Here is a 13,407-nt window from a genome sequence, read left to right as displayed (position 1 = left end):
CTTTCTGGACTGTGCACTCTCTTTCTTGCCTGTATAATATTGGACTGCTTGATGCCTTGATCCTGACCCTGGACTGCCGACCTTGCCACCCGCCTCTAGCACTGCTAAGCTGCAGGACCTGGCTTCACACCAGCACTCTGCTCCCAGTGCTCTGCCTATCCCAGCTGCTGCCCATGTCCCAGCCCTTACAGAAATCAGTATATGAAGCTGCCTAGAGAAATCTCCACAGTTCATAGGGGGTATTATCCAATGCAGAAATGGACAGGATAGTTCTGCTGTAGATGAAATTATTTGTGAGTGCCTGGGATTATGAGAACTTCTCAGTTCATTCTGTGGTTCAAGACATTCTGCCTTCACCTAAAGAAGGGGTGTTCAAGTGTGTTGTTCCCAAGAGGTACATGTGATGCTGGCTGCCCTTACATGTGTGCCTGCAGAGTTAGAAATTCAATCTCAGGTTCAAACTCCCAGCTTGCGTGGAAATGTTCACATACCTTACCCCCCTGAAGTTTGAACTCCAAAAGCTAAAAAGGAGATGGATTTGGTTGTGGCTTAGGCAGATCAAGGACATAGTACAGGGGGGAAATTTATTCCTGCCCTGGAGCTCTTGTGAATAATTTCTTTCCCATTGGTTACACTACAGGGGAAGGGAGGAAGGCCATCCACCTCCTACATTTCCACCTTGCCAGCATGAGCCTGGTAGGGTATGGATCTGGTAGTTTGTCAAGAATATGTGTATATGTGTGATCAGCATACAAGACCATTTTGTTGCCATGTTGTTTGGATGGCCTCATGGCCTTGGTTGTTAACATGGAATTACCCCCTCCTTGCCAGATCCCCATTCACACAGGGCTTCAACCCAGATAGGACCAGTGGGTAGACAGGGCTTGAAGTATGAAGGGAAGGATAGGGGAGGCCCTCCATTTAAAGCCAAATCATAACTTATCAGTGCCCCTCTAATAACAGTGACTATAGGAGCATCATAAATGCTCATACAGTTTACCAACCCTTGTAATTCAAGCACTGACTAAGGACACAGACCTGGCTCTTCTCCCTTGATGAGTCCATTAGCAGATGAACATTTGCCCTTTTAACAAACGACATTTATGTATGTATGTATGTATGTATGTATGTATTTAGGGAAATGATTCATTATATGTAACTTCTGAGTCACTCTTTTTCAGCTTACATAATTCTCATACTACTCATCTGTATGGTCAAAAATACATATCTGGACTTGTGATATAAACATTTCCTTTGGTTACGAGGGAAGTCTTTGATTTTCCATTCATTTCTTTAAAATCCCAGCTGGGAATGTGACACCTCTGCACATTCCCAGATGACTATGGTCTTGTGCAAGAATATTTGAATTCAAGATCTGCCAAGGCAGTTCTTCCCCCAAACCTCAGAATTACCATTTCTGTGTCTATTCAGCCAGTTCAGTTTGGGCTGCAAAAATGCAAAATTGCTTACTGTACAGATTGTCTTGAAGGAAAAGAAATGAGTGTGTAAAGTAATCCCTTCATGAAGGAACCACAGATTAGCATAAACAATTTCTCAGTAAGGTCCAACATTACAGCTGGGACAGACAGGGAATGCATGCTCAGGAATGTATGCTTTGAACTTTGGCTCAAGACAGCTGCTGTCGATCCTGTGCATAGCAGAACGTGACTTTTAATTTGGGCTTGGTTTAGAGAAAGCATTTCCTGAAGATAATACTTCACCACAGCGTGGACACACATAGTATCTGTTGGTATACTGTGGACAAGTGCAACATGATCTCTAAAGCACATTTACTCGGAAGTCAGAGTCACTTGAGTTCAGTAGGCCTTGCTGCCTAGTAATGTGCACAGGCCTGCAGTAATGAACTCAAGCGCCCCAAAGCACATTGGCTGCAGCAACACACTCCAAGTGCCCAGTGAGCTCCAAGTGGTGGAAGGGGGGGCGGGGATTCTCAACAATGCCCCTTGCAGTCCCTGTGTCTTCTCACAGATTTGCCCCCTTGGTCGAGGCAATTTGGAATAGTGTGCAAATTACAACAGACTAGAGGAGAAGGGGAATCAGCAAAAGTTGCCTTCCTACAACCCACCCTTCCTATTTGATCCTTGGTTCACTCCTGTTTGTGGAAGGGGATCTCTGATTCACATCTATATATCCAAATTCAAACCCTGATCCTTTCAAGGAGCTACTGCATTTACCCTCAATAACCCTGGAAGGTTGGTTAAGTAGAGAGATAGCCACACATAAGGCTACCTCATAGTTTCATTAACTCATGTGTATTGTTGGATTCTGGGTTGTTGTGATATATGAACTCACACATGCTAACAAACGATGGTTGGTTAACCACAAACTACCCAGAAAGAGAACCCATGCTTTGTTGTTGGGTGGTAAATTCTGGGTTGTTTAAACCATGAGTTGTCGTGACATGTAAAATCAGCACTGTGGGCTGTTCATGGGTTGTCTTGCTAGCTGACAGAGGCATCTGACTGGAGTGGAAACTCCCCCACACACCACTTTCTATATGTTAGTTCATAACATATATATGGAAAATGCTGCTTGCATAATGGCCCACAGAATAGAATGAATAAAGTGAAAATTTAACTGTCAGGGCAATTCTTAATGTATTCATTGGTGAGGCCCTAACTGAAATGGGTGGAACTTGCTTTGGCAAGCAGATCATTGCAGCCATGCTCTTCCTCTGGCGATGCTTCAATAAATTGTTCAAAATCTCATTTATCACAACAGATAAGTCTTCTCAGGCACTGTATTATACATTCAGCTAAATGGACTGCCAGAGGGCACATAAACCAGTCATTATGGAAATGCCGCAATGATTTGGAAAGAGTGCTTCTAAACAGGTAGACATCTTTCCAATTTAAACAGAAACATAAAATTTGTTTTTGCTTGAACAAACAGTTAACAATTCTTGGCTCAAAATGGTGATGTTAAAGCACAGATCTATATTGCCCACAGAATAGTTGCACTACACTTAATTTTTATTAACAACCACCAATAAATAATGGTTGAGCTGGCTCCTATCATAATTCCTCCCAATCTTGCTGGAATTACTCTGAATACCAGCTTGCTTCAACAGATAAGAACTTGTTCACACACGTCAGCAAGGATGCTTTTATCTGGGAATAGCTAGATAGCTCAAGACCTTCACTTACTAAATAGAAGTATCCCAAGCAAACAAACTTGTGCTGGGATCCTTGAAATGTGTGATTGTATTATAAATGCAATGCAATGACTGGGCATTCTGCATATTAACCAGATAAAGCAGGACATTCCAAGGAATTGCCCCAGACATTATGTACTGGAATGCTCACTGTAGGGCTACCCTGCAAAGGAGCCCTTGGTCTTTCCAGGGACTAACCAAAAAACCCCAACCAAACAGGTTCTCATTCCATGCACTGCAGCAATAAGTTGTTGCATCCAAAGGAGAAGTCATATATTGTACAACTTACAAATGTAGTAGGATTCTAAATTTCTCAGTCTATGTGATTTACCATAATACTGTACAGGCTTCTAGAATGAAATTAGCTAAATATGACTTTAAAATGAATTGATCTCAATGGCTTCTCTGTAAAAACAAAACAAAACAAAAACAACAACAAACACACACACACACACACACACACCTTTCTAGGTTCTATGGGCTGTAAATTGCCAAATTTGCCATACTATTTAAAGGTTAAGAATCCTTTGAATTTTGATTACATTGCTACTCTCACATTTTATTTTACAGATATTATTTACATTTATATACCAGTACAAACAGATTCCAGAGTGATGAACAATAAAAAATAAAAAGAATAAAACACCATATTTAAAAAAACCTAATACAGATTACCAATGAAATTATCTTTACTTTGAAATAAATAATTTTTTCAGGAGATGCCAAACACAACCGAATGTTGGTGCCTGCCCGATCTCCAGAGACAGGCTGTTCCACAGACAGGGCACCTCACAGTGAAGGCTCTTTTCTGGGTGCTTTTCAGTCAGGCCATAGGAATCGCCAAGAGCCTGCCCTTGAATGACCTCAGCTTGGGCAGCTTGATAAGGGAGAAGGCACTTTCTCAAGTATCTGGGCTCCAAATTGTTTAGGGATTTATACTCTAGCACCAAAATCTCAAATCTAAGCCTCCAGCAACAATGACTGGTCTAGGAGTCCTCGCAGACTATATGCTTGATCTTTCAAAGGAAGTGCAACTCTGCCCAGAACAGGCAGCATGCTTAACTGCTGGACTCAGGAACCACTTATCCACAGGGCTTCTATCTTGCCAAGTTCCAGCTTCAGTTTATAGGCTCTGCTCCAGCCCATCACTGATTTAGGCCTTGCACAGCCTCACTTGAATCAAAGGAGACCGAGCTCTGTGCCATCAGCATACTGAAGGAATGTGGCTCCAAGTACTCCAATGGTCCCTCCTGGCAGGTTCATATAGATGTACAACTGCATGATGGTACACTGTGGAATCCCAAAGCTCCATCAGCAAGAGGCCAGGGAGGTCAGAGTTCCTCTGAAATTAACCCTGCACATACACCCAAGAACCACTGTGGCACAGTCCTCCAGTGCCCAGCGCATTGAGTTGATCGAGAAGAATACCATGATTGGTGGTATCAAAAGTCCATGAAAGAGCAAGCAGAATTGACAGGATCAAACTTCCCCTGTCCCTCTCCCAATAAACACCATCCATCACAGGTTAATATAGTTCAACCAGGTCAAAATGTAGCTTGGATTGGGCTGGTGAGAAACTGAAACAACTCCATGGTTGTCATGGAGGCCATGAAAACCCAAGCTGGACCTCCACAGAAAGCTTTAGCATGGAAAGTAAAGTCATGCAGAACCTGAGTTCCTCCAGCACCACATTTGAAACCACCCCTGCCAGCTTGCTTAGGAAGGCCACTGACCAGCAGGGCGGGAAGTACATCAGCAGCAGCACCCCCAGTCTGTCTCGGTGGCCTCGGTGCACCTCTTCAAGGCTGGGTTAGAGGAGTAGAAGGAAAACATCAGATCAGCATCAGTGGCCCTTTCTGTTCTGATGCCCAGACACCCTCCTTCTGTCATATCTCCTTCTGTCCAAAGTCATTGTAAAGCTATCAGCTTCATAGGTCCCTAAGACAGAGAGTCTGAGTTTGCTGAGTACATCCTTACCACACCAAAGCCACATATAGTCTCAGCACCCACTCACAGCTCAATCATACTTTAAACCCTCATAACCTCACACACACCATCCACCCGGTCAACTCACAACCAGTCCGGCACAATCACAGACTACAGCTTGTGGGTATAACCAGCTACTGGCTGCAAATCTGACATCATGCTTGTCAGTCCACCCAGGAAAGCAGACAACAGCCAAAGCAATCCTAACCATTCAAATCTACTCCAGGTAGTGCATGCTCATTCCATCTCTGACTTGGAGTGTGGCAAGCACCCCCCCCCACCCCCCAAACCCCGATTCTCATGCACAGGGAATCCTGCTTCAGGCTCCCACCCTGGGCAGCAGCAGCAGCTCTGGCACACAGAGCCCCTTTGGCATCGCTCCCTTGAGGATGCCTCTATCAAGGTGGTCTCCTGCTCCACAGTGGGGCTGCTTACATCCCCAAGGGACCCAAAGGCCTCCAAGACAGTGCTCTGCTCTGTGCTTTCTCAGACAGTTTTTCCCATGAAGCAACTGGTGTTAATCTGATGCAAGGGAGGATTACCTCAGAGTGGGGCTGGGTGCTTGTAAAGCAGTTGTTTAAAGAGGAAACTCTCCTATTCCCCCAGCTCCAGCTCTCCTCACTAGTCACAAAATGCAGGGTGTCCAATCAGGGCTGCTTATATCTTTAAGGACACCATCCTATGCCCTTGATTCCCATAAGCCTCCAAACTCAGAGGCCTACCTTATCCTATGTCCAGAAGGAAGTGGGTGGTGGTGATCACTGTCACTATGCCTCACACTGGGTGTTTAGCAGAGTATTTTTGGCTGTCTAGATAAAGTGTTGTGGGAGAAAGTAGGATGCTAATAGGAATCAGCATGGATCCTGTCCTTCTGTTTCCTTGGAAAGCCCTTTTTCTCCTTCCATGGGAGTGGTGGGGGCAGCTGACCTTTTCTTCCCATGCTGGCTGTGAAGGCGGTCAGCCTTCAGAGTCCCAGCTCCAGGATCACAGGATCTTTTAGCAGGGAAGATGAATAAGCCTATTGCCTCCCAGAGGAAGTTGGGAAGCCATAAAATTACAGCCCAAGGGCCCTGAAGTTCTCAAATGACTCAGAAACAGGGTAAAAATTTCTTTACAGTTTGGAAAAGCATGCCCTTGCTTCTTCAAAGAGAATTCAATCTCCTCATGACCTTTCCTTTTGAAGAAGCAATCCAGAATGCTGAAAGGTTTTGAGATAAACACAGTAACTTATCTTAATGTTAGTTAAGAGAAACAAGTTTAATTCAAATGTTACATTTTCCACAATGTAACCACCTTAATTTAAAATACAAGATATCTGAATCTCTCATAACCATAAATTACCTGTCACAGAAGGGAACAAATGACATTGTTCAAATGAGAAGGGGACAAGCAAGAAAAACAAATTCCTTGTCATAAAACATAATCACTGGCAACAGAATATTGTGTTGCATTTAATTTGTGGCTAATCATTGTGGTTAATAAGTTGTGTTTAATTTGTTAAAAGCATAAAGCAATGAGTTACACATAGGAACAACCATTTAGTTTTGTTCCACATGTTTAGGTGATTCCGTAACACCAGTCCATGTTTTCGTCTGTATTATTTGCTTCAGATTGGTAAATAATGTTTTAAGATGCCATCTATCATTTAGGAAGCCTGTGGGAGGTGGAACTGAGTGGGACTTGGAGCTTGCCAAGGTGGCCTGCCATGGAGACTCATGGGTTGGGTGACCATTTATGCATTTCCAAAAAAGAGGAAATGTACCACCAAGTTGACAAAAGTGGACATCTATTTGCATATGCCTAGATGCACATTTTAAAAGAATGATAATTTATATAAAAATGCAGTGCCTACCACCAGAATAGGGAAGACTGTGACCATGTTGCTGGGCGGGTGCTAACTGCTGATAGGCAACCTCCAATCCAAACTCCTCCTTCTGATGGTTCTTTATCTTTAAAATAGATTTGGACAACTCTTCAAATGGAGGATGCCTCCCAAGAGGGGACTGATTGCTAACAGCTGCTCATATAGAGGAGTGTAAAGTAGGACACATCGCTGCCCCGGAGGTCTGCTCATGCTCCCACACTTCAGCTGAGTAATAAAAGCTGCAAGCCATGCTCATTTCAGTAATGAACTTAAATAGATCTAAGGATGAGATGGATTGCTTATTGAGCCAGCAGGGTGGCAAGAACAAAGGACATGGGTGGGTCATTAGTGCAGAGGGAAACAATGGACTGAGAAGTCACAGGAATTTTACAAATGCTCAGAAATAGTCCATGCTTTGATCTGATTGAACAGTGTTAAACATGGTACTCCTCGCTACTTCATAGGCTTGTGTCATGCTTCCTTGGTCAGGATTTTTCTTCTTTTTGCTGATGGTAGAGATTAATTCCAAAACTACGTACAACATGATCTGTACTCTTGTGCCACCTTGTGACTTTTGCTTGGATCTGCACCACATACCACGAAGTATCATAGATGTGATTATGAAATGGTCTAAGGTTTTTTTTTAATTCTTCACATTCCTTTTTTTCAACAGGTTGGAGTCAGACTAAGTTAGGAACGATTTAGTTCCACTGAGCTCTGTGAGACTTAAGATAACCATGATTTAATCCAGTGAGGTAAATTATGTGCTCCTGTATCTAGAAGCTAAATGACTGCAAAGTACAACTGAATTCCATGAATTAATACAGTACATGTTTAACTTCTGCAGTTTTAGCAAGGAAAATCAGATATCTAGCCCCATGCCTCTGTTCCATGTTTAGTTATATGGCATCTATCTCAATGAGAGGTAATACTATACAAACTACTAATATTACAAAATAAACATTAACATATAAAAAGTATTTTCTTTCTCAAAAATAAAAAATACATTCCCAGCATCAGTCCATAATGGACAACAGTCTGGAAACCTATAATTAAGAACTAGAAACACTACTATGACCCATTTCAGAAATGTATTTCCTCCTTTTTCTTTAATAGTTCTCTGTAGTTTAAAGGCATATTTGCAGCTAGCACATGCTTTAGTCTATAAGGGATATTGAACAGTACAGCATGACATTCTCATGACACAATGACCCACTCCTTTCAATGAGCTATGTGGTGTGAGTTGTCTGAGGAAAAACTCGCTGTGTACCCTCCAGGCATAAGGTGGATTACTCTCCCCCTTGTTCCTGCCCAGTGCTCCAGCTGATATCTCAGGGTCCTTCACAGCAGATCCCATCCTGTCTTTCTGTCCCAACTGCAATCCCTTTCCAGGAATATTTTGTTTGTTTTTGTTCTTCCAGAGCCCCGTGCCTCTCCCATGGCTGCTCCACCAGTGCTTAAGCAGCACTTTGGAATAGCTGGCATTGGCTCACTATCCTGGTTTGTTTTGGTTTTTGTGCATTTGATTTGTTCTGTTTTTTGGTGGTGGGGGTAGCATAAATGTGTGCAATTTCATACATGGTCCATGTCCATACTCATGAAGGATTTGGAGACTGATTCTATCATAGGTTGTCAGAAGAAATTAGCAAGGTACTCAGCAAGATCAGCAAAAAGACCTTGCCATTTTTCACAATCTTTCCCATGCCACCAATGTGACAACCTTCCTCTGATGTCCCAGCAGCACTTTGGAATGACTGTCACTGGCTCATTACCCTTAAAACTCCAGACCTTTGGACATCACAAATATAGGCACATCGCTGCTGCTGCTGCTGCTGCTGCTGCTGCTGCTGCTGCTGCTGCTGCTGCGTCGTCTTCTTCTTCTTCTTCTTCTTCTTCTTCTTCTTCTTCTTCTTCTTCTTCTAACAATTGGTTTCTGCCCGATGCCCAAGTGCCCACCTAGGAAGAACCAAACAGTGAAGTGTGGCATGACAACTTACTGGTAAGTGTCTGTTGTCAAAATTTAGTAGGTAACATCCATGGACATTGACCCAGAGAGGCTGCGTAAAGTGTGCCTTCTGCATGCTTGGCAGCTGTCAACTGAAAAGCAAAGGGACAAAGAGCTTTTTGCTCTGAAAGGGGTGTGTGTGTGAATACGTCTAGAGACGTGATACTCTAGTTTTCAATATTGCCTTGACTGTGGTCAGTTCCCTCCACCTTTTCCACACTTCCCTGAACCTTTAGGTACTCCAGAAAGAGGCAATCTACATTCTGCTCCCTTTTTGCAAACACATTCTTTTGAAAGCTTCCTGAAGAAATGGCTCTTTTCTTTCAAGCTTTCTAGAAGACTGGAACTTTCTTAGGGAAATATACTGCATGAAACCCAGTGCTTTTTTTTTTTTGTCATAGAACACACCAAAATGGAGTTCCGGCACCTTTTTTCGACAGATTTTCCAAGTTTTAAAAGTAACTTTTGAAAATTTGATGTTTGGTCCATGTGGATTTGAATTGCCCTGTCGAGCTTAGCAGGTCGGTAGTAAAATCATTAAAACGGTGCATGCGGGCTGCTTGTGTGTCGAATTCAATGCATGCGTACTTCGTCCGCACTGGTTGTGATGGCGCTCCTCGGCTTGTGATTGGTCGTGTGGCCGCATGCTGAGAGCTTACTGCAGGCAGCGACCATTATGTTTCGTTACACAACTGACGTGTGTGGGTGTGTGTACAGTGACTGACTACGTGCGAATGGTAAATAATTTCATGAGTTCCGGCACCCTTTTTCTTAAAAAAAAGCACTGATGAAACCTGTGTAAACTTCCCCCCTTCTCACCTTCTGGGCAGGGCAGTACCAAAAAGTTCTAGAAGCTCTCACTCTAAAGAAAAAATATACTCATTACGGGGAAAAAACAGGTCACTTTGTTGTGTTGCATTTCAATGGTCAACTCACCACCTGACAGGGGTGCATAAAGCAACCAATATGGTGCCTCTCTTGGTCAATGTCTACTGCGCTTGGATGGCAAATTTGTAGCAGGACCTTGGGCAGGCAAGGCTGTACACTTCAACCCTTTGTGGGCAGGTAGCTACACATCTGGAAAGAATGATTTTCTTTAAAATAAACAATTGCACCCACATGTGCTGTCAAAGTTTCTTTTTTAAAGCTAATGAGTCAGTAACAGTGGCTCCAAAGCACTACTTGGACATCAGTAATGGGCTGCCATTGCTGGTGGTGTGGGCAAGATCATGGAGAGCTGCATCCAGATTTTGCCAGTCTCACAGAGCAGCTCGCTACCTGCCCCTGCAACCCAAGATAAACTCAGTCTCTGGCGGCCCTGCTCCACTGGCAGAGTAGCACCACCAGATATAACTGTAGGACTTCAATCTGTGATGAAAGATATCCGTTTAGGGGTTCCCAAAAGCACTGTGGTGATTGACCATTGTTAGAGACCAACATGGATAGTGTTTACTTTTCCATAGAGAGGATAAGGAATATGAAAAACTTTTCTTTTGCACATTTTCTTCTTTTCATTCATTTAAGTAATTTGAATTACCAGTTGGGTACTCTCAAACCAATTCATCTTGATTTCTGGAGGCCTAAGACTGTGTGTGTTTTCAAGTGCTATGATCAGGAAAATTACTTTTTCCAGCTAAAAACAAAAACCTCCCGAGTAAAACTGAAATGAAAATTATAGAGGGTGTATCCAGAAAATGCTAAGCTTTATTTTTATAGCCAACATTTGGTTTAGTGCATATGTTTGAAGAAAGCAAATGATACAGCCTCTGCATTCTAGACCATGGCTGACGCTCAGTAGCAAGCAGCCTTGGCTGCTCTTTTCAGTCAGGATTCAATCTGGATGCCAGGAAGCACTTCCTGACAGTTAAGGACCCCAGGGATATGGATTGGACTTCCATGGGAGGTGGTTGAAGCCCCATCGGTGAGGGTGTTCAAGGACAGTACGGACATGCACATGGTAGGCATTTCATGAGCTGCACCGGCTAGAGCTGGGGGGTCAGACTAGATGGCCTGAGAAGTCCCTTCTAACTTGCTCTGTTTCTATGTTTCTATTCTCTAGAATCGAATCGAATCGAATAGAATAATAACACATGCCTATCAGTTGGGAACTGAAATGAGGCCACCCAAAATAAGGTTACAGTTTCTTTATACTCAGGGAACTCCTTAGGTATGCAGAAATGTCTTAGCTTGTAAACCACAAGACATTCAATACTTCTACCAGTCCAGAGTGGGATATTCCCAGCTATTTCTATAACATAAGAAATGCTGAGGGTCATTTAGAAGAAAAATAAAAATGAAGGCTCTTTGATATTTTTGAGTCCCCAAAAGCTTATAAAATCCTGGAGGGAAAATTAGGGCAAGAGGATGCATGCTATAAATGTAAACACATATGCAAAGAGCCCCTTCTGTGCCCTCTTTCCTGCTCAACTTTCCAAAAACCTGCCACCTCCCACTGATGTAATTGGCAATCAAGGAACAGGCAATCAAGGTCAGGGCTCGCAGCCAGTCTCAAACATGAGACCTCTGTAGCACTACTCCGCATGGTGGAGAAAGATTTCAAGGGGGCTGGAAGGGAAAGAGGGCTTGCTCACTTGCTCTCCTCCTGAAAGTCCCCCTCCCACATTAGCCCTCAGCAGCACTGATCGGGTCTGGCTGGAGCCTTGAGCAGGAGCACTATTGTTGATATACTGCAACATTTTGTTGCACGTCTCCACTTGTCTTTGGCAAATGCAGATTTGATAGGAGCAAAGCTTTCCTGCTCCCAGTCATTACCCCACCCATTTAAAATGCTCTGAACATAACATCAATAGTAAAGAGTTACTGTTCCATAACTATTTCATCAGCCTCTGTTGATATTGTTCTTATTTAGCCACAGAGCTGTGTGGGTGGAAAAGTTAAATTAATGTGTTCTTGGAAAATGCTAATGGCAATGCACAATTAACATCCTTTGCAGCTTTTAAATCTTTGTGCATCTGTAGAACAGATGAGTTGATAAAGTTTGGAACAAAAGCAAAATAATCCAACAATATACGGCATTGTCCTAATCTGACTCCAGAAAACTTTATGGACTAAGTAGGAGGGAAACTGCTCCTAGATTTCATGGCTTACTCCCATCCATCAGTTTTACTTTGTGAGCTAATGCAAAAAATTATGATACAGTTGTCTAGGGGTCAATACCAGTTGGGCTGTGTAGAATAATAGAAGGAAGAAATAAGCAAACACTTTCCATAAACTATTGAAAAGTTGTTCTTAACAAGTAGCAAGTATATTCAAACTTACCCTGTCTTGTGTCTATGCCATCTTTGAGGTACCCATAATGCTTTGTGTTCACTGCCCACTTTCTCACTTCTTTCCCTCTCCATGATCCTCTTGGTGAATCCCCTCTTGTTTTTTCTAGTCATGTATTCCCTCTACAATTGTATATTAGAATGACATTAAATTACTATTAAAAATTACTACTGTTACTAAAAATTACAGTTTTTAATAATTAATTAAAAACTGTAATTTTGCAATGGGTAATAGTATATTCGGGCATACACAGGATCACCACAAAAGTCAAGAGGGCACTACTCAGTTAGACGGGTAGGGGAAAGAAAGGCAAAGACAATGGGAGCATAAGCAATGTATGAAGGTGTTACATGCTACTATAAACCCAACGTACTTTTATTACAAGACATACTGAACCACCCCACTCCAAAACATGGTGAATGCTCAGTGCATTTCGAGGCATACTTTTCTTCATTAGATGGAAAGTTGAACAGGGAGAGTTCATCTCATGAACAGCTGAGGCCTGCATAGGATCTCTCCTGAAAGAAGAGTGCAACCCATAGGTTGGAATCTGTGGCACAGCAGTTCAGCCTTTCCTAATCTGGTACCTTCCAGATATTTTGCATGGGAGCTTCCATAAATCCCAGGCAGCATGGCCAGGAATGGCAGTGACTCCTGTGTCAGTGGGGTTCCTCACCCACTGCAGCTTCTATTTTGAACTTCACAGGAGCTATCCATGGTTCTGAAAATCAGCCCCAAAATAGCTTCTCCACCATGGAGCACCACAGTAGCTCCCATAAGGCTCAGGATTAAAGCTCTAATGGATAAGGCGCTCCACTGCCATAAGAGTCAACAGTCTCCCCTAATGTCTGGGAATTAAGAAATTGCCATCTAACACATCTAGAAAGAACCAGGTAGTGGAACGATGCAGCAGCTTTACAGTTTTGTGCAAACCATTGGCCAAAGCATGCAACAACTGAAAGGGTTCTAACATGAACATGATGAACTTTGCAAGGCCAATTCCTGAAGTCAAAGAGCCTTTGGAAATGAAATTCAGCACTTTCCATAAACATAAAAATGTACATCAGGTAGACTGGATATCTTCACAGG

This window comes from Varanus komodoensis, unplaced genomic scaffold, assembly GCF_004798865.1.
Source record: "Varanus komodoensis strain SLA01 unplaced genomic scaffold, ASM479886v1 scaffold5, whole genome shotgun sequence".
Lineage (NCBI taxonomy): Eukaryota > Metazoa > Chordata > Lepidosauria > Squamata > Varanidae > Varanus > Varanus komodoensis.
Note: the sequence above shows the minus strand (reverse complement) of the source record.